The following is a 21,539-nucleotide window of genomic DNA, read 5'->3' on the forward strand; positions in this document are numbered from 1 at the left end:
GAGGAATGGATACAAAAAATTTGGTATATTTACACAATGGAGTACTATTCAGCCATTAGAAACAATGAATTCATGAAATTCTTAGACAAATGGATGGAGCTGGAGAACATCATACTAAGTGAGGTAACCCAGTCTCAAAAGATCATGGTATTCACTCACTGATAAGTGGATATTAGCCTAGAAACTTGAATACCCAAGACATAATCCACATATTAAATGAGGTACAAAAAGAATGGAGGAGTGGTCCCTGGTTCTGGAAAGATTCAGTGCAACAGTATAGGGGAATTCCAGAACAGGGAAGTGGGAAGGGGTAGATGGAGGAACAGGGGGAGGGAAGAAGGCTTATGGGACTCCTGGGGAGTGGGGACACAGAAAAGGGGAGATCATTTGAGATGTAAATAAAAATATATCAATGAAGAAAAAAAAGAAAAAAGAAAGAAAAAGCTGGGACCTGCAGTTATGAGGCTCAACTCTCAAAAAAGACAAACAGTGACTCAGTCCAAACCTGCAAAGCCAGCCTAGGAGACCAAGCCAGTGGAACGGAGCTAGCTGCCAGAGACATGTGCTGGCCTGAGGAGCCTGCAGACACAGAGAAAGCAAAAACAACATTTTCCCAGAGCTGCAGTGGACCTGAAAAGCCCCAAGCCTCTGAAGTGTAAGGCATTAAGTTTGAAAACTATAAAAGAGAAAAGTATATAAAAAAATATATAGGTGAATGAACCTGTATTGTTATCATTATATCATTAAATTGAAAGAACTTGGCCTAGAGAGATGGCTCAGCACTCAAGACCACTGCCTGCTCTTCCCCAGGTCCTGAGTGCAATTCCCAGAATCCACACAGTAGCTCACAACCATCTATAAAAGGAACTAATGCTGTCTGTCTTCTGGCATGCAGACAGAGCACTCCTATATTTTAAATCATTAAATATTTCTTAAATTGCAGGAACTTATTGTGTAGTGAATGATTCTATATTTACATATCTAGACTAATTTCAACAGGAAATGTTATGTCTGTTGGTATTCCTTACAAATTAAAAGCATGTACTATGACATTTCATTATGTCTTTGATGCATACAAACAACTGCTCTATGTTTATTTGTAAGATATACTGATTCCAAAATCATAGTGCAATGTAATGAAGTCAAATCACAAGAAGTATGTAAACTGAGGGGATTTGGATTTCAACAGCCATCCCCTAGAAAAAACTAAAAAGGTTTGTAGAAGACATAAAAGACACTAAGAGAAACAGGGGTGTTTCCAGACATTACAGAAAGGAAAAAACACACAGCATACAAAAACTGGCAAATACTTGTGAAATTCATATTCCACGGGTAGACACTCTCCACTGTGGAATAAGGTTAAACAACTTACGCATAAGATGATTTTGCTTGGATCTTTGCAGACAAGAAAAACAAAAACAAACTGAATACAACAAAAGAATAAGAAAAAGATAAGATTCAAAGAATAAATCAATGAAATTAAAATTTAAAAGTTAGTAATACAGAGTACACACACACACACACACACTCACATTCTCACAACCCACATACTCTGCTCAGCAGTTAAGGGTCAGAACAATTCTGTTCCTGAGTTCTATTCCCAGGCAGAAATCAAAGGAATTGGGACATAGGCTACAAAGAAAGGAATAAGGTAGATCTTAACAACAAATTCTTGTTCTTATTAAAGATGAAACAGAATAATCATCAAAGCAAACCATTATGTTGACCATCCACCCAAAATAAAACCCAGTATATACTCATAGGTCTATAAATAAGAAATGAATATCAAAACAAGAGTTAAGGATTGACTCAATATTCAAAAATTAAATACTATGCTTTGAAATAAGCTTTGAGCTAAGACAGTATTCATGAACAACACTGACACGAGCTTGAGACAAACACTGAACAATGACTTCTGGGAGTGGGCCAGAATTCCTCCATCGTTGGTGGACACTGGGCTTAAACCTTGCCCTTAGCACATGGTTTGGTCACTGAGCAAACATGGCAAAGTTACCATCTGGGAAACTCACAGACAAGGCTTCCAGAAGTCACACACCATCATCAGGAAGCCAGGCACACAGGCTGGCGCGATGGCTCAGTAGTTAAGAGCACTGACTGCTCTTCTGAAGGTCCTGAGGTCAAATCCCAGCAACCACATAATGGCTCACAACCATCTAAAATGAGAACTGGCACCCTGTCTAAAGACAGCTACAGTGTACTTACATATAATAAAAAATAAATCTTAAAAAAAAAGGAAGCCAAGCACTAGGAAGGAAATCCAACTATCATGAGACAACTTTGGTAAAGCACATGGAAAAGCCCTAAGAAAGAACCCTTTTTCTTGGGCCCATGGAACCTCCTGTCACAGACCACTGCAGCAACCTTGAGCTCTTGGATATCACCCTGCTCTGCTTTCAATGACCTACTCCAACCACTAGATCACTGTAGAGAAGCCAGCCAGCAAAGAATCCCTAACACAGATCCAAAGGTCATGAACTATGTTAAGTTGTCATATTTTCAGGATAGCTCTGATCCAAGGTTTGAATGTGAATGATCCTCTGCAGAGTCAAGACTGAGATGCTGGGTTCCAAGCTGGTGACACTATTTTTAGAAGTGAGGAAAACTTCAGGAATTTGCAACCAGTTAGAGGAAATAGATCACTGGACCATATCCTTGTGCATTATATTCTCTAGCCCTTTCTGAATCTTTCTCTCTGCTTGCTTTCTACAATCAGAAGACAAAATTCAGAAAGGATGCTAAAATTTCAAGTATCAATTAGGGAAAATAAATAAATGGGTAGGATTTGCTGAGCAGGAAATATAATTGCTTCCCTGCAAGGATTCAACAGAGTGTTTAGTAAAAGGACACAAGCTACAAAAGATGTTCTTTCTCCTTACTGAGAGAAGTGGGATTGACCTAGTTAGACTCCATGAAACAAGGCAGCTGATGTGGGAGACTGCTGGGTAATGGATTTTGGTGAACTCTAAGTATGTACTTTTTAAAGAACTTACTCCGGCACCCGTTCCTGTACTAAACACCACAATTAGAAAAAAAGAAAGATCAGGAAGGAGGAGGGGGGTAGAAATGGGACAGTGCAGGGTGTAGTAGGTAATAGGGTATGCTTAATACACAGAGGACAGTGCAGGGTGTGGTTCAGTAACAGGGAAACACTTAATGCTCGTGAGACCCTTCGCTGGAGTCCCAACATGCACGAACACACAGAGGAAATGGAACGGAGGCCTCTGAGTATTAGGCTGACATAAGTGAAAGAAGATGGCCAATTGCAAACTTAGGCATTTGCTAGAGAAAGGGAATATCAACTAAGAGACTTGCAAGAGCCAGAAAGCAGAATGAAGATACATGGAGCATGGACCTGGACTAGGCTTTTATCAAAGACCTGGCACAGGTGCCTAATGGGAATAAATGCCCAAATCAGTGTGCACAGGGCACCCCCACCCTAGCACCTTGCCTTCTACAAGTGTCCACCATGCATGCCCTTGCCAGCCTCTTCACTATGCACTATGCTCTGGATGAATATGGAGGGCAGGAGTACCAGGTACTAAGAACCAAGTTAATCATGATTTCATCCAGTTCCTTAAGGGCTCAAACCCCATGGTGGAAATGATGGTTGCCAAAGAAATTTGAAATATGGGAGAAATTAATAATTTGTGGCAATAAGGAAAACTATAATGTATTAAATGTTGCTATATTACTATTAATGGGAATTAAAGTATACTTCTTTCTGTAAATTTAGGCATTTCTTACTGATGCCCAGACTATGAATACAAATAAAATAACAACATATCATAAAGTAGGGAATAAATAACTCATCACATACTCATTCATGATGTTTGTAAGTTCCTTGGTTTGTTTTTACCCTTGGAAACACGAAGAGGATACTGGGGTACACTTGAGAGGAGAATCGTATAGAATCCTGAGAGTGACAGGATATTCATGGCTTGGTCCCAGATTCTCACTCAAAACACAGTGCAATTAGCTGAAGAAGAAAAGAAGAAGAAGGAGGAGGAAGAAGGAGGAGGGAGGAGGAGGAGGAAGAAGGAGGAGGAGGAGGAAGAGGAGGAGGAGGAGGAAGAGGAGGAGGAGGAGGAGGAGGAGGAGGAGGAGGAGGAGGAGGAGGAGGAGGAGAAGAAGAAGAAGAAGAAGAAGAAGAAGAAGAAGAAGAAGAAGAAGAAGAAGAAGAAGAAGAAGAAGAAGAAGAAGAAGAAGAAAAGCATAAGAAAACAGTCCCTGGGGCTAGAGAAATAGCTCAATGATAAAGAGCATGGCTGTTCTTCCAAAGGACACATGTTCAATTCCCAGCACCCCTAGTTGGTCACAACTATCTGTAACTTTCATTCCTGGGGCTCTGGCACCCTCACATAGACATACATGCAGTCAAAACACCAATTCAAGTAAAATAAATTTAAAAAAAGAAACAAAAAAGACACATCTAAAAAAGAGTGCAACAAAGACACACTGACAATGAACCCATAATACATTCACAGTCATTACTCATGGCTCAGTTAATGAAAACACACATCTATAATTAATATGAAATTGGGTAACAATTAACATTCGCTTTTAAAGATACTAATTAAACCAGAGTCATTATATTTTCTCACCATAAACACTAAAATCACCTGTTAGATGAAATATTCCATTAATGCACCATAAGGGCTCCAAATAAGTACTTCCTCTATACAACAACTTCTATTATACAGTTCATTTTCATGGGAAATGTGCAGATTAAAAGGTTTTTTTGCCCATGCTTATACAGGAAGACAATTTAAGTAATGCACATTTGATATAGGACATCATTACAGTAATGTTTCCAAATGGGGCTTCTCCATGTATCCAAACCCTTGTTTAGTTCCCATAAATAAGATGGAGTTTGCCATTAGATTAATTTGACCAAGAGGAACTCAGCAAATATGAAGATATCATAAAATTGAAAAGAAGTTCTTGACTGGCATTTACCTACTGGACACAGCTATGTTGTGAAGATAGGCTGTTGAGGCTGATAACTTCTGGGGCTTCAGTCTGATGTCCAGTGGTTGCTCCTGATTCTTTTCAAGGCTCTATTTCCATCAAGGTGGCACCAAGGTAGGCTATCATGTCGTCTGCAAATAATGATAGTTTGACTTCTTCCTTTCCAATTTGTATCCCTTTGACCTCCTTATGTTGTCGAATTGCCCGAGCTAGTACCTCAAGTACAATAGTGAAAAGATAAGGAGAAAGGAGCTGACCCTTATTGTACACAAATATGCATACACGCAAAATAATGACTCACATTAAACTAATGAGATGAACATGTCTGAAGTTTTAAAACAAAGCCACGCTGTAGTAATACATGACTTTAATCCCAGCACTTGGAAAACAGGGGTAGGCTGATCTCTGAATATAAAGCTTACCTGGTCTATAGAACAAATTCCAGGATACTCCGGATACACAGAGAAACCCAGTCTCAAAAAAATTAAATAATTAAAAAAAGATAATGAAATTTGTTTTTAGGTAAAAGAAGAATAGGTTGGATATATTGAAATGACTTCAGAAAAGATATCGGGAATAAAAAACTTTTTTGAAACTGAACATGAACAAGGAATATATGATAAACAGAAATGTCCAGTTGTGGCATGCGAGGGACCAGTCTCTGCATGGGAGGGGGCTCTGAGGGAAGGGGTGTGTCTGGGAGCATCAAAAAGAACAACTCGAAGTTAAATTGTGGAACCAAGCTGGCTTCCTAAGTTCTACTGAGTTGGGTTTCCAGACTGTTCTCTCTCTCTCTCTCTCTCTCTCTCTCTCTCTCTCTCTCTCTCTCTCTCTCTCTCTCCCTCTCTCTCTCTCCCCTTCCCTCCCTCCTTCCCTCCCTCCCTCCCCCACTCTGTCTCTGACAGCATTTTTGCTATTCTAAAATCCCTCTGGTTGAGACAGCTCTCTCTGCTACTAGAAGTCTAAAACCTATGTAGATAACTCATGACTTTTCTGGCTTTGGTCAGAAAAGCTGCTATAAAAATTATTGGAGCTGGACAGTGGTGGTGCTTCCCTTTAATCCCAGCACTTGGGAGGCAGAGGCAGGTGGATTTCTGAGTTTGAGGCCTGGTCTACAGAGTGAGTTCCAGGACAACCAGGGCTATACAGAAAAACCCTGTCTCAAAAACAAAACAAAACAAAACAAAAAGTTATTGGATCTTCTGACCAAGTCAGAAATTCTGTTAAGAAAAAATTCTTGAAGAACTGTGTTACTCTCCAAAGATTTCCAGATAGCTCTGACCTTGCTAGAGAAAAATTCTGAAGAACTGCTATCTCTTTTTGCTATCTCATCTCTTGCAGACCACAAACCCACTTTTTTATTTGCATATCAATTTGCTTATTTATTTCAGGTTCCCTTTGATTATTTTATAAATCAGCATCCCTTGACCCCAGCCCTTTGATTCTTAGGAGACAGAAAGCACACGTTTTTTTTCTTAACATTGCAAAAGAATTCAGAGATCTGTCTGCCTATGTTAAGCACAGGTGATAGGATAGTTGGGAAATTATCATTTCTACCACACCTGGGCCTAACCTTACTCTGTCCTAGGCTGACCTTGAACTCAGGAAGCTGGCTGCATTTGTATCTGCCTGCCTTATATCTTTCTGACAAGCTGGCTCATAAATGCAGCTGCCTTTTTCCCTTTAGATTAGTGAAGCCCTTTGTAATTTATATTACATCCTTATAGTTTACATAGTTTACAAATTATATATATCTCATATATTTAGAGTTATTTTCCACAGCCTTAAGGACATTTCCTGATGATCCCAGTGTTTACTATTTTGCTGAGACATTAGCCACACCTTCACCTCCTGGACTTGTGCTATCTGATTATTATGGAATCATTAACATTAACAGAGGACATTCCTCAGAGGAATATAAAATATCTTCATTATTATACAAGCAAGTCTTCTGCCCACAGAAGCTATCAACACTCATGAAGAGCCCTGTCCCAGCGGCAGGAGCCTATGCCTGCAGTGTCAGTACTTGAGAGGGTAAGGGAGACTGTAGCCATGAAGTCAGCCTGATGTCCAAAACAAGATCCTGAGAAAGAAGAAAAGGAAAGGAAGGAGGGAGGAAAGTAGAGAGGGAAGGAAGGAGAGAGAAAACCCTAAAAGAACTCTAAATTCAAAAGCCTACATCGGCAGACTTAGAATGTTAATAAAAGCATTCACCAACGCAACATGAAAAGATCCACAAAATATCCATTTATGTATAGGTTGTACTTTAAACACACATTACCTCTTGATTTTCTTCCCTAACCAACTTTTGATTGACTGACACTGAAAGGTAGTTTTGCATAGCCGTTCCTATTATATATAGAGAGATAGATAGATAGATAGATAGATAGATAGATAGATAGATATAGATATAGATATAGATATAGATATATAGGTATAGATATAGATATAGATTAAAATATGCATGGAATGTGACTATGTCCAGATTCAAAAACTCATTTGGGTCCATGTGACCCAAAAGTTTGACTTTCACTAAGTGCCATACTGTAACATCTGGCACTATCATGTGGAAATATTTGAAATATTTGGAATTTATTATGGGGAAGGCACATACCTGAAGTTCATACTACAGCAAGTACTGTCTCAAGTTTGCCAAGCTTGGGTGCCCTTACCCACCATGCCATGGGTCCTGTATGAACCTTTGACACCTAAAAGTATATTATTCTCTTTTTGCTACTGCTGAGAAATTGATTTCATGCATGTTAGTCAAGCACTCTACCACAGAGCCTCATCCCCCAGCTGCACTGCTGCAGTATTGCTGACCTCATTAAAATATTCCTACAGTCTATTCTCTGGGAGCCTCACCAGAGGGCACTCTATGACCATTTTAGATAAATCTAAATCTCTTTCACTGTAAGACTGAGTACTGATCTTCATGTCAACTTAGTAAGGAGGCTTCTACCTCATTTTTTAACATAGTTTTTTTTTTAAATATTTCTAACCAACTGTGACTATAAAGAGTCCAAAGGAAACTAAGTGATATATATATATATATATATACATATATATATACATATATACATAAATATAATGTAAGTGAGATAGATAGATAGATAGATAGATAGATAGATAGATAGATAGATATCCTTTGGACTCCATGAGACATTGTAAATTACTAACCAAAATATATGTATTCAGACATCATTTGATCAAATTATTAGGCATCTCCTCCCTCTAGTCAAACCTTGAAGAAAACAAGTGTAAGTTCCTGGCCTCAAAAGGCCTAAGTTCCACTAAGGGAAACAAAAAACCTCAATATCTAGACGATGAGAGGGGTGAGTGGGGACTACAGGATTAGAACTGCAATTTTAAGTAAGGTGGTCAAAGAAACCCACACTGAGGAGGTAATGGTTAGGTCAGAACATAAAGGAGGTGAAGTGAGCTAGGAGGATGGGTAAAGAAATGGATGGAGCTAGAGAACATCATACTAAGTGAGGTAACCCAGACTCAAAAGGTGAATCATGGTATGCACTCACTAATAAGTGGTTATTAACCTAGAAAACTGGAATACCCAAAACATAATCCACACATCAAATGAGATACAAGAAGAAAGCAGGAGTGGTCCCTGGTTCTGGAAAGACTCAGTGAAACAGTATTTGGCAAAACCAGAACGGGGAACTGGGAAGGGGTGGGAGGGAGGACAGGGGAAGAGAAGGGGGCTTACAGGACTTTCGGGGAGGGGGGGCTAGAAAAGGGGAAATCATTTGAAATGTAAATAAATTATATCGAATAAAAAAAAGAATATATCTAATAAAAAAATAAAAGAAAAAAAGAAAAAATAATAAAAAAAAAAAGGAGGTGAAGTGAGCTAGGAGGATGGGTAAAGAAAGAGCAATCCACACCAGGAAAGCACATGGCAGTCACACATTATAATCATAAACTAGCCTCACTTAGAGGAAGGGTCTGGAGGGCACATGGATCTCCCTGGGAGGGGGAGATAGAATACATATTATGGATGAACTAGCACAGGTGGGAACAGGAACAGGGTGGTCAGTGGGGAGGGGTAACAGAGATGGGGTAGAGGGAGAGGATTCAGGGAGAGACAGGATGGAGGGGCATTTTAGGAATGATATGGAAACCTGGTAAAGCGAACTTCCTAAAACATATGAAGGTAAACCTAAAGAGGTCTCCTAATAATAAGGGAGATGGTGTCCTAGCTGGGAATATCTCGTCATGCAACAAGGCTCCCAGTACTGGGACTAGGTTGCATTCATTTGAGTTGTTGGCCAAGGGAGTCCCACAGAAATCTCCAAACAATCCAGGTTGATGCTAAGACAAAAAGGCTTTCTGCATTAATAGTGGGCTGTCATTGCTGAGGACAACACCCATGCAACCACTAAAGATGGAGAAGTCAAACTGGGGCCTACATGGAGCCTTCGTCCCTATGTTCTAGTTTCTTTGGTATGGAAGGTATACTCTGTAGGCTACCAAAAGAGAATGTAAACATCAACCCAGCAACAAAAACCTATGACCTACAATCTGTCCTGCCTGCAAAATGTGCTAGGGCGATGGTGGCATAGAACTGGTGGAAGTAGCCAGCCAATGTCTGATTTGGCTTAAAGCCTACTCCAAGGGAAGGAACCCATACCCAATATGGCTTAGGGAACCAAGAACTAGAAGCTAGATAGCCAGATACTTAGGGTAAAACCAAACACAACTACTCTAAAAAAATAAAATATCAATAAAAAAGATTCTGAATGATAGCCTGCTTTGCCTATAGAAAGATGCCTTATTCATTTATCACCAGAGAAGCTTCCTCTGGCAGCAGATGGGAACAGATGCAGAGATCCACAGGCAGGCATTACAGGGAGAGAGAGGCCAAAAGGGAGATCTCTATCAATCCCCCCCTCCCAGATCTCATCGAACTCACAGAAAAGGAAGCAGAAAGAGTGTTAGAGTCAGAAGGAATGGAGGACACCAGGAGAACAAGGCCCTCTGAATCAACTAAGCAAGGAGCTCATCAACATTGCAGCAGCAAGCACAGGGTCGACAGAGGTCTGCACCAGGTCTTCTGCACACATATTACAGCTTTCAGCCTAGTATTTCTATGAAACTCCTGAGTGGGAGAACAAGTGGGTCTCTGACTCTTGGGCCTGCTCTTGGGACTTCCTCTTATTGGGTTGCTATGTCTAAAGTCAATATGATAGCTTTTGCTTTATCTTATTATACCTTCTTTTGTCATATTTGGCTGTTATCTCTTAGAAACCTGCTTTTTTTTTCTAATGAGATACAAAAAGGAAGGGGAGCAGAAGGGAGAGGACAGAAACTGGAGGGAGGGGTAGAGGGAGGAAAATAGAATCAGGATATAGTGTATGAAAAAGAAAATGTTTCCAATGAATGTGAAAATGAAAAAAATAAATAAAACAGCCTCACTTACCAGCAGAATAAAAACAACTAACTTATGAGTAAATTTGGAGCATATATATCAAGCAGCCTGTGGCATAAACTCTAAGCAGAGGTGTCATGGTTAGTTAACATTGATTGTCATTTTGATGCACCTGGGAAGAGAGATGCTGAACTGAGAAATGGCCTCATTCAAACTGCCCTGTGTGCCTGCCTGTGGGCATTTTCTCTGAGCTAATTAATGTAAGAGGGTCTAGTCCACAGTGAGGAGCTCTATTCCTGATCAGATAGGCCTGGGCAATATGAGGAAAATACATGAATATAACCATGGACACAAGCCAGCAAGCAGCAGTCCTCTGAGGTCTCTGCTTCAGTTCCAGTTCCCTGGTTTCTGTCTCCCTTAAGTTCCTGCCTTCACTGCCTTTAGTTGGACTGAAACTTGTAAGAAAATTAATACTTTTTTTTCCTCCTCTGATTTGCTTTTAGCCATAATGTTTATCCCAATGACAAAAGCCAAACTACAACACGCCTAAGTGAGAAATGTAATGCTCCTCCCTTTGAGAGAATCAGCCCTTCCCACCCTGTTATCTCTCTGGCACTTACACTCCTGGGCCTGGTGAGACAGCTAGAGGACCTGGGAGCAACCTGGTACAATGTGTAGCCTCAGGATGAGAATCATGGACACCTTTACAAACTGCTGCAAATAGAATCAGGCTAGATCTGACTCCTAAGAGTCCTGGGCTTGCATTTACACTGCTTAGGTAGTTGTTACAACCTGAAGTTGTCAAAAAGAAGAGAAGAAATTAGTGGGTTCAAGAAGAAACTTAGGTCCAGTTTACACAGGTAACAAATAGTTCAGGCTAGGCATTATGATCCCTGCTATCCACAGGAGAATATCCAAATCTCTGAACCCATCCATTCCCTGCTTAGGACTATCATTAGCTAGTCTGAACTGGTTGACTCATTTCAACTATTAACTCCATCCTCTAAGCAAAAAAGCATACATCCTACCTTTGGCATCATCAGAAAATGGCAAATGTGGGATGCCTACTGTTAAGTGACATGACTTTTCCTGAGGATACACAATACATGTCTATTTATCCCAGAGAGGGAGCCCATGACATACTAAAGTACAGGTCACATCTAAGTTCAACTTGATGAATCAATGAGTCTTATTGAGGATTGCATACAAGAATATGAGTGAGAGGTTAGTAACAGGAAAAGAAATGACTCAAAAACCACCCAGGCTGGATGACAGTTTCCAAGAGCTAGGAACCTGGAGTTGATGTGCAGCCTGCAGGCAGCTCGACAAGATCCAGAGTGTCCCTTCCAGATGACTCATTTGGTACATCTCTAAAATATGTGGCTACTTGTGATAATGATAAGCCCTAACATTTGCCTCCAAAGTGGTGATGCATGTACCAGCTTCTAGTAATTCATCAATTCTCAAGGATGTTGGCATGTTTCAGAGACTTGACTTCTCTTAGTTTCATAAAAAGTGGCTTCTACAATTCCTCATTGTCTTTGTTGCTTTAGAATGAGAGAAGAAAAATTAAACAAGTGCTACATTTAAATTATAACCCTCATCCAAAAAAGAAGAAGAAGAAGCTTGAGTTCTTCAACTTGAAAACCTGTCTCTTGGGGCTGGAGAGATGGCTCACTAGTTAAGAGCACTGACTGCTTTTCTGAAAGTCCTGAGTGCAAATCCCAGAAACCACATGGTGGCACACAACCACCTGTAATGAGATCTGATGCCCTCTTCTAGGTTGTCAGAAGACAGCTACAGTGTACTTACATATAATAAATTGAAAAAAATTGTTGGGGTCTGTCTTGTGACCAATTTTATGATCGATTTTGGAGAAGGTCCCATGAGGTGCTGAGAGAAAAGGTATATTCTTTTGTTTTAGGATGAAATGTTTTATAGATAGATAGATAGATAGATAGATAGATAGATAGATAGATATAGATATAGATATAGATATAGATATAGATAGATATAGATATATATATAGATATATAGATAGATAGATAGATAGATAGATAGATAGATAGATAGATAGATAGATAGATAGATAGATAAATATAGTTGGTCCAAAGCTTCAATTAGTTTCACTGTGTTTAGTTTCTGTTTTCCTGATCGGTCCATTGAGGAGAGTGGAGTGTTGAAGTTACCCACAATTATTGTGTTAGGTGCAATGTGTGCTTTGAGCTTTAGTAAAGTTTCTTTTATGAATGAGGGTGCCCTTGCATTTGGAGCATAGATGTTCAGGATTGAGAGTTCTTCTTAATCCAGCATTGTAGGGGAATACCAGGACAGAGAAAAGGAGGGAGGTGATTGGAGAATGGGTGGAGATAAGAGGGCTTATGGGAAATATGGGGAGTGGGGAACCTGGAATGGGGAAAGCATTTGGAATGTAAACAAATAATTTAGAGGAAAAAAAAAAGAGCCAATGGAAGTCACATTTAAAAAAATTAAAAGAAAAAAAAAAGCAGGGCAGTGGTGGCCCATGCCTTTAATCCCAGCACTTGGGAGGCAGAGGCAGGTGAATTTCTGAGTTTGAGGCCAGCCTGGTGTACAGAGTGAGTTCTATGACAGCCAGGGCTACACAAAGAAACCCTGTCTCGAAAAAACAAAAAACAAAAAAAGGGAAAGGAAAGGGAAAGGAAAGGGAAAGGAAAGGGAAAGGAAAGGGAAAGGAAAGGGAAAGGAAAGGGAAAGGGAAAGGGAAAGGAAAGGAAAGGGAAAGGAAAGGGAAAGGGAAAGGGAAAGGAAAGGGAAAGGAAAGTGAAAGGGAAAGGAAAGGGAAAGGAAAGGGAAAGGAAAGGGAAAGGAAAGGGAAAGGAAAGGGAAAGGGAAAGGAAAGGAAAGGAAAGGAAAGGAAAGGAAAGCAAAGCAAAGCAAAGCAAAGCAAAGCAAAGCAAAGCAAAGCAAAGCAAAGCAAAGCAAAGCAAAGCAAAGCAAAGCAAAGGAGAAACCCGTCTTGACTTCTTTCTCAAATAAAAACACCCCTTCCCATGGGTTCTCATTATGATTTCTTACACCATAGCTCATGGCCTAACTTCTAAATCTGTTTCTGTATTATCTCATCAACTTCGTAAGTGAAATACTCTAAAACTTTAAACACTATGTGTTACTCATTATACTCTGGTTCAACATTACATTTACTTGTTTGTGACTCCTCAATATAAATAAACTTATCTGTCTTTGTTGAAATTAATTCCATGAAGTAAGGACATTACTTTTACATTTTTTCTTTCTTTTTTTTAACATTTTTTTATTTCGTTCGATATATTTTTTATTTACACTTCAAATGATTTCCCCTTTTCTGGTCCCCCACTCCCCGAAAGTAACAAAAGCCCCCGTCCCTCCCCCTATTCTCCCACCCACCCCTTCCCACTTCCCTGTTCTGGTTTTGCCCTATACTGCTACACTGAATCTTTCCAGAACCAGGGGCCAATCCTCCGTTCTGCTTGTACCTCATTTGATGTGTGGATTATGCTTTGGGTATTCCAGTTTTCCAGGCTAATAACCACTTATTAGTGAATGCATACCATGATTGATCTTTTGAGACTGGGTTACCTCACTGAGACAGGGTTTCACTGTGTAGCACTGGCTGTCCTGGAACTCACTCTGTAGACCAGCTGGCCTTGAACTCAGAAATCTGCCTGCCTCTACCTCCCAAGTACTGTAATTAAAGCTGTGTGCCATCACTACCTGGCTACTTTTACATTTTTATTTATATAAAATATATATATATAAGAACCAGTACTTGCAATCTGTGTCATGAGAATGTGCTAAAACAAAAACAAGCACATGAAATCTGTCTGAAAACAAAATCCCCATGAGCCTGGAGTGCAAGAGGCAATTGAAACTGTGAAAAAGAAGAAGTACCAGAAAAAAACATCAAATTACAGAAGTCAGAGGTTAGATGGGGGGCTGGGGGAGGGTCTAAACTATTTCATCAAATTGAAATACAGGAACATATGCAAGAGAACTGTCCATGCAGACTACATAACAAACACGTTTGAGCCCTCAGATACGGAACTGGGGGATAAACTGAAGATATGGCCAACTTTTGTTATACAAGGTCTCCCATCCACATGGACCAACAACCAACTTGGCAGAGTCTTGTTTGCAGGTTCTTCTGCTGTCCATGGCTCCTCTCCCTCTTCCAATTTGAAGATCAACTCAGGTTTAGGGATGCATTGCACTGTTAATAGGAAATAATATAGGACTTGGAAACATTTTGCTAATAAGGTTCTTTGAAGAAAGATAAATCCAGGATTTTATGATCTAGGCAACAAAAATACAAACGTGGACCTTTCACTAGAGAGCAGTGAATAATCATACAGGGGCTAGAACCTTAGCCCTCAACCTTACAAGTGCCCATATATTTACTGCAGGGAAGGTGCTTGCTCCTGAGACTTACCCAGTGACAGCAGGCTACTATATGTCTCCAGCATCACATTCCTGTATAGCATCTTCTGAGCATTGTTGAAATTTTGCCACTCCTCCCAGGTGAACTTCACAGTGACATCCTCAAGTGACACCATCTCCTGTAACAGCACATTTCTCCTCAATCAATTTACTCTAAGCTTGTAAAAAAGAACTTGAAGACAAGCTTCTCTTAAGGGGTAGAAGGCTCTCATGTGTATTTTACATTAAAATATACCTTGTTTATGTAGTATAAAAAGTAAACAAAAAATCCTGATGCAATTAATTAATTAATGTGCAACCTGATAATATTAAAATTAAAGCCTTCACTGTTGGTGTAAGAGAACCCAGACTACTCAGGTAACCAGGCCTTAATCAGATAGGGCTGCATGTCAACATAAACATACCCTCGCCTTGCTCGACCTCTTAGGAGTTTGAGGCGGCATGACTAATGTCATGTTGTATGGGTTGTGCAATAATAATTCCCATTCTCTTGTGTACATTAATTATCTTTAATATAAATAACATCTGTGAATTAATCCAGTGGCTGTATTACTTATTTTATGCTATTTCTCAATAATCACACAGAAAAATCAGTATTTCTTTAAATCTACACCTCAATAGCTCATGTCCCACTATTCTCTATTCTGCCCAGCCATTGGGTGATCATCATTTATTGTCGGGCAGAGAATAAATGGTAAGAATTGTTTACAGAAACTTGACACAGGACATTCTTATTATAAGCATTTTTGTGCTGTGTCATGATTGAAACAAGATATGAGGGCAGAGAAATCTGCATTTGAATTGCACAAGGGTAAACTTTACACAGTGTACAGAAATATTATGTCTTGATTTCCCCATCATGTCTAATAAAAGGCTCTTTTATTATAATAAACAACACAGATCAGGAACAATTATGAACCAATTATAAAAATATTAGGTAAGAGTTGCATTGAAAAAGTCTGGCCTATTTGCATTTGTAAACTCATAAAGTATGTTATTTCATCCCTTAAAAGGTGATAAAGACTTAAATAGTCCACGAAAATTATGAGCTGAGGCTGGAAAAGAGTTGGCTCTGACAGAGAAGAAACTATAGAACACACATCTAGATCATTACCCACAGATCACCTGCATCCTGGCTGTCTTCCCTTCTACTCATTCTCCCACAGGAATTCTTACACAGGGAGAAGATTTTAATCTTAGAATAGATATTTTTAGTACACAAACAGAGTAAAAAATTAAAAACCTATATAGAAAAGGTTTCTGAATTCATTCTAAAGGGAAAATTGTGACTTTGTCAACTCTCTGGAATGGATCCACCTGAATTGTGGGAACTTTTACCAATATTGAGACTGCCTTACTATGCTCACAAGATGAACTTTGGCAAAGAGCCTGCAATAATTTTTAGAAGAAATTAACAACAAATACCCAAAAAGCAAGTGGCTTCAATTCGTAAAAAAATAAAATAAAATAAAAACAAAAAACAAAAAACAAAACAAAACAAAAAAACTAATTGGATTTTTGCTTGTATAATAAAAATGATTCCAATTTCTGGAGCACTTACAGTTTACACTGATGCAAATAATTCAGGAAAGACAGGATATAAGTCAGAAGATATAAGTAAAGTGGTTAAAAATCCTTGTGAATCAGGATAAAATCAGAATCGTATAAAATACTTATGAAATAATAAAATTTTCAAGAATCTCTTAATATAGTAACTAACTATAAATATGCAAAAATGTTGTTTTCCATATAGAAACTGCGGAACTTATTAAGGATGATTTCAAAATGACTTCTCTGTTTATTCGACAAGTGGGCTGATTCTGTCATTATGTGTTTATTAGAAATAATGGCATGTGGAGAAAGAGGAACAGTCCTCCACTGCTGGTGGGATTGCACCCTGGTAAAACCTCTCTGGAAATCAGTCTGGCGGTTCCTCAGAAAACTTGGCATGACACTTCCGGAGGACCCTGTCATACCACTCCTGGACATATACCCAGAGGATTCCCTGGCATGCAATAAGGACACATGTTCCACTGTGTTCATAGCAGACTTATTTATAATAGCCAGAAGATGGAAAGAGCCCAGATGTCCCTCAATGGAGGAATGGATACAGAAAATGTGGTATATTTACACAATGGAATACTACTCAGCTATTAAAAACAATGAACTCATGAAATTCTTAGGCAAATGGTTGGAACTGGAAAATATCATCCTAACTGAAGTAACCCAATCACAAAAGAACACACATGGAATGCAGTCACTGATAAGAGAATATTAGCCCAAAAGCTCTGGATACACAAGATGCAATTCACATATCAAATCATTACCAAGAAGAAGAAAGGAGAAGGCCCTGGTCCTGGAAAGGTTTCTGGAACTGGACAAGAATGGAAAAGCCCATGGTTACAAATGGCATCCAATGTCAGGCACAGAATCCAAGATTAGACGAAAGATCCATGTATTAGAAAAAGGCCCAAGTGGGAAGGCAGGAAACAAGCACTTTCCAGAGCTGGATGCAGTTTCCTACAAGGGAGTAGGATAAATCCCTCTAAGAGAGAGCAAGCAGAAGCCTGTGAGCAGAGGACATCGAGGGGGAGCCTGAACCTCAGGCATGCCCCATAGGCCTCCAGAGACAGGGCCAATTGGCTCAGATGAAAGCTGGGACCTGCAGTTATGAGGCTCAACTCTCACAAAAGGACAAACAGTGGCTCAGTCCCGAACCTGCAAAGCCAGCCTAGGAGACCAAGCCAGTGGAACGGAGCTAGCTGACAGAGACATGTGCTGGCCTGAGGAGCCTGCAGACACAGAGAAAAGCAAAAACAACATTTTCCCAGAGCTGCAGTGGACCTGAAAAGCCCTAAGCCTCTGAAGTGTAAGGCATTAAGTTTGAAAACTATAAAAGAGAAAAGTAGAAAAAAACATATATAGGTGAATGAACCTGTATTGTTATCATTATATCTTAAAATTGAAAGAACTTGGCCTAGAGAGATGGCTCAGCACTCAAGACCACTGCCTGCTCTTCCCCAGGTCCTGAGTGCAATTCCCAGAATCCACACAGTAGCTCACAATCATCTATAAAAGGAACTAATGCTGTCTTCTGGCATGCACACAGAGCACTCCTATAATTTAAATCATTAAATATTTCTTAAATTGCAGGAACTTATTGTGTAGCGACTGATTCTTGTATTTACATATCTAGACTAGTTTCAACAGGAAATTTCATATGTCTATTGGTATTCCTTACAAATTAAAAGCATGTACTCTGACATTTCATTATGTCTTTGATGCATACAAACAACTGCTCTATGTTTATTTGTAAGACATACTGATTCCAAAATCATAGTGCAATGTAAAGAAGTCAAAGTACAAGAAGTATGTAAACTGAGTGGATCTGGATTTCGACATCCATCCCCTAGAAAAACTAAAAAGGCTTGTAGGGTACACAGAAGACATAAAAGAGACTAAGACAGACACAGGGGTGTTTCCAGACATAACAGAAAGGAAAAAACACACAGCATACAAAAACTGGAAAATACTTGTGAAATTCATATTTCACAGGTAGACGCTCTCCAATATGAAATAAGGTTAAACAACTTACTCATGAATAAGGCATGGATTTAAAAAAAAAAACTCTATAAGTAAAAGTTTTAGAATATTTTGTCCTGGATATCTGGCATAGTGGCTCAACAGCTGAAGATGCTTACCACCAATTTGATACACTAAGTTCTATCCTTGGGACTCACATGCTCTGCTGATTTGTACTCACATAGGAATGTGTGCTTGAACACACACACACACACACACACACACACACACACAAAAAAAAAAATATTTTGAACTGAATTTTTAAAAATTAATAAGATAAAAAATTGTAGAACACAGCATAAAGTGCTAGAAGAGGGAAGCTGACGCCATGGAATCAAGAACTAGAAGAATAAGCTGACTTTGCTTGGACCTTTGCAGAGAAGAAAAACAAAAACAAACTGAAAACAATAGAATAAGAAAATGATAAGATTCAAAGAATAAATCAATGAAATTCAAATTTAAAAGTTAGTAATACAGAGTACACACACACACGTACACACACACACACACACACACACATTCTCACAACCCACATACTCTGCTCAGCAGTTAAGGGTCAGAAATATTCTGTTCCTGAGTTCTATTCCCAGGCAGAAATCAAAGGAATTGGGACATAGGCTACAAAGAAAGGAATAAGGTAGATCTTAACAACAAAATCTTGTTATTATTAAAGATGAAACAGAATAATCATCAAAGCAAACCATTATGTTGACCATCCACCCAAAATAAAACCCCATATATACTCATAGGTCTATAAATAATAAACCAATATCAAGAGTTAAGGACTGACTCAATATTCAAAAATTAAATACTATCCTTTGAAATAAGATTTGAGCTATTAATATACTAATAAGTGTATTCATGAACAACACTGACACGAGCTTGAGAGAAACACTGAACAGTGACTTCTGAGAGTGGGCCAGAAGGCCTGGGCAATTCCTCCATCATTGGTGGACACTGGGCTTAAACCTTGCCCTTAGCACATGGTTTGGTCAGTGAGCAAACATGGCAAAGTTACCATCTGGGATACTCACAGACAAGGCTTCCAGAAGTCACACACCATCATCAGGAAGCCATGGGTTGGCGAGATGGCTCAGTGGTTTAGAGCACTGACTGCTCTTCTGAAGGTCCTGAGTTCAAATCCCAGCAACCACATGATGGCTCACAACCATCTGAAATGAGAACTGGCACCCTGTCTAAAGACAGTTACAGTGTCCTTGCATATAATAAAAAACAAATCTTAAAAAAAAAAAAAAAAAAAAAAAAGGAAGCCAAGCGCTGGGTAGGAAATTCAACTATCATGAGACAACTTTGGTAAAGCACATGGAAAATCCCTAAGAAAGAACCCTTTTTCCTAGGCCCATGGAACCTCCTGTCACAGACCACTGCAGCAACCTTGAGCTCTTGGATATCACCCTGCTCTGCTTTCAATGACCTACTCCAACCACTAGATCACTGTAGAGAAGCCAGCCAGCAAAGAATCCCTAACACAGATCCAGAGATCATGAACTATGTTAAGATGTCACATTTTCAGGATGGCACTGATCCAAGGTTTGAATATGAATGATCCTCTGCAGAGGCAAGACTGAGATGCTTGGTTCCAAGCTGGTGGCGCTATTTTTAGAAGTGAGGAAAACTTCAGGAATTTGCAACCAGTTAGAGGAAATAGATCACCAGACCATATCCTTGTGCATTATATTCTCTAGCCCTTTCTGAATCTTTCTCTCTGCTTGCTCTCTACAATCAGAAGACAGAATTGAGAAAGGATGCTAAAATTTCAAGTATCAATTAGGGAAAATAAATAAACAGGTAGGATTTGCTGAGCAGGAAATATAATTGCTTCCCTGCAAGGATTCAAAAGAGTGTTTAGTAAAACGACACAAGCTCCAAAACATGTTCTCCTTGCTAAGGGAAGTGGGATTGACCTAGTTAGACTCCAGGAAACAAGGCAGCTGATGTGGGAGACTGCTGGGTAATGGATTTTGGTGAACTCTAAGTATGTAGTTTTTAAAGAATTTACTCCGGCACCCTTTCCTGTACTAAAGGCCACAATTAGAAAAAAGAAAGATCAGGAAGGAGGAGGGGGGCAGAAAGGGGACAGTGCAGGGTGTAGTAGGTAATAGGGGATGCTTAAGGGTGTGGTTCAGTAACAGGGAAACACTTTATGCTCGTGAGACCCTTCGCTGGAGTCCCAACAAGCACGAACACACAGAGGAAATGGAACGGAGGCCTCTGAGTATTAGGCTGACATAAGTGAAAGAAGATGGCCAACTGCAAACTTAGGCATTTGCTAGAGAAAGGGAATATCAACTAAGAGACTTGCAAGAGCCAGAAAGCAGAATGAAGATACATGGAGCATGGACCTGGACTAGGCTTTTATCAAAGACCTGGCACAGGTGCCTAATGGGAATAAATGCCCAAATCAGTGTGCACAGGGCACCCCCACCCTAGCACCTTGCCTTCTACAAGTGTCCACCATGTATGCCCTTGCCAGCCTCTTCACTATGCACTATGCACTGGATGTGTATGGAGGGCAGGAGTACCAGGTACTAAGAACCAAGTTAATCATGATTTCATCCAGTTCCTTAAGGGCTCAAACCCCATGGTGGAAATGATGGTTGCCAAAGAAATTTGAAATATGGGAGAAATTAATAATTTGTGGCAATAAGGAAAACTATAATTTATTAAATGTTGCTGTATTACTACTAATAGGAATTAAAGTATACTTCTCTCTGTAAATTTGGGCAGATCTTACTGATGGTCAGATTATGAATACAAACAAAATAACAACATATCTTAAAGTAGGGTATAAATAACTCATCACATAGTCATTCATGATGTTTGTAAGTTCCTTGGTTTGCTTTTACCCTTGGAAACACGAAGAGAATACTGGGATACACTTGAGAGGAGAATCGTATAGAGTCCTGAGAGTGAGAGGATATTCATGGCTTGGTCCTAGATTCTCACTCAAAACACAGTGCAATTAGCTGAAGAAGAAAAGAAGGAGGAGGAGGAGGAGGAAGGAGGAGGGAGGAGGAGGAGGAGAAGAAGAAGAAGAAGAACAACAACAACAACAGCAACAACAACATAAGAAAACAGTCCCTGGGGCTAGAGAAATAGCTCAATG

General features: G+C 39.5%; 1 protein-coding gene across 1 annotated transcript in view; it reads right to left on the minus strand.

Annotated features, from left to right (window-relative positions):
* LOC127689375 (nucleolar and coiled-body phosphoprotein 1-like) overlaps positions 1-14,898 on the minus strand; it is a 568,994-nt gene extending 554,096 nt beyond the window's left edge. The window contains exons 1-3 of the mRNA XM_052188977.1: positions 14,823-14,898; positions 14,511-14,603; positions 4,978-5,120 (exon numbers count right to left, since the gene is read on the minus strand). The gene's annotated coding sequence lies outside the window, so the exon portion shown is untranslated. The remainder of the gene's footprint in view (positions 1-4,977; positions 5,121-14,510; positions 14,604-14,822) is intronic.
* Positions 14,899-21,539: the final 6,641 nt, after the last annotated feature.

The sequence above is a fragment of the Apodemus sylvaticus genome, chromosome 7, assembly GCF_947179515.1.
Source record: "Apodemus sylvaticus chromosome 7, mApoSyl1.1, whole genome shotgun sequence".
Classification (NCBI taxonomy): Eukaryota; Metazoa; Chordata; class Mammalia; order Rodentia; family Muridae; genus Apodemus; species Apodemus sylvaticus.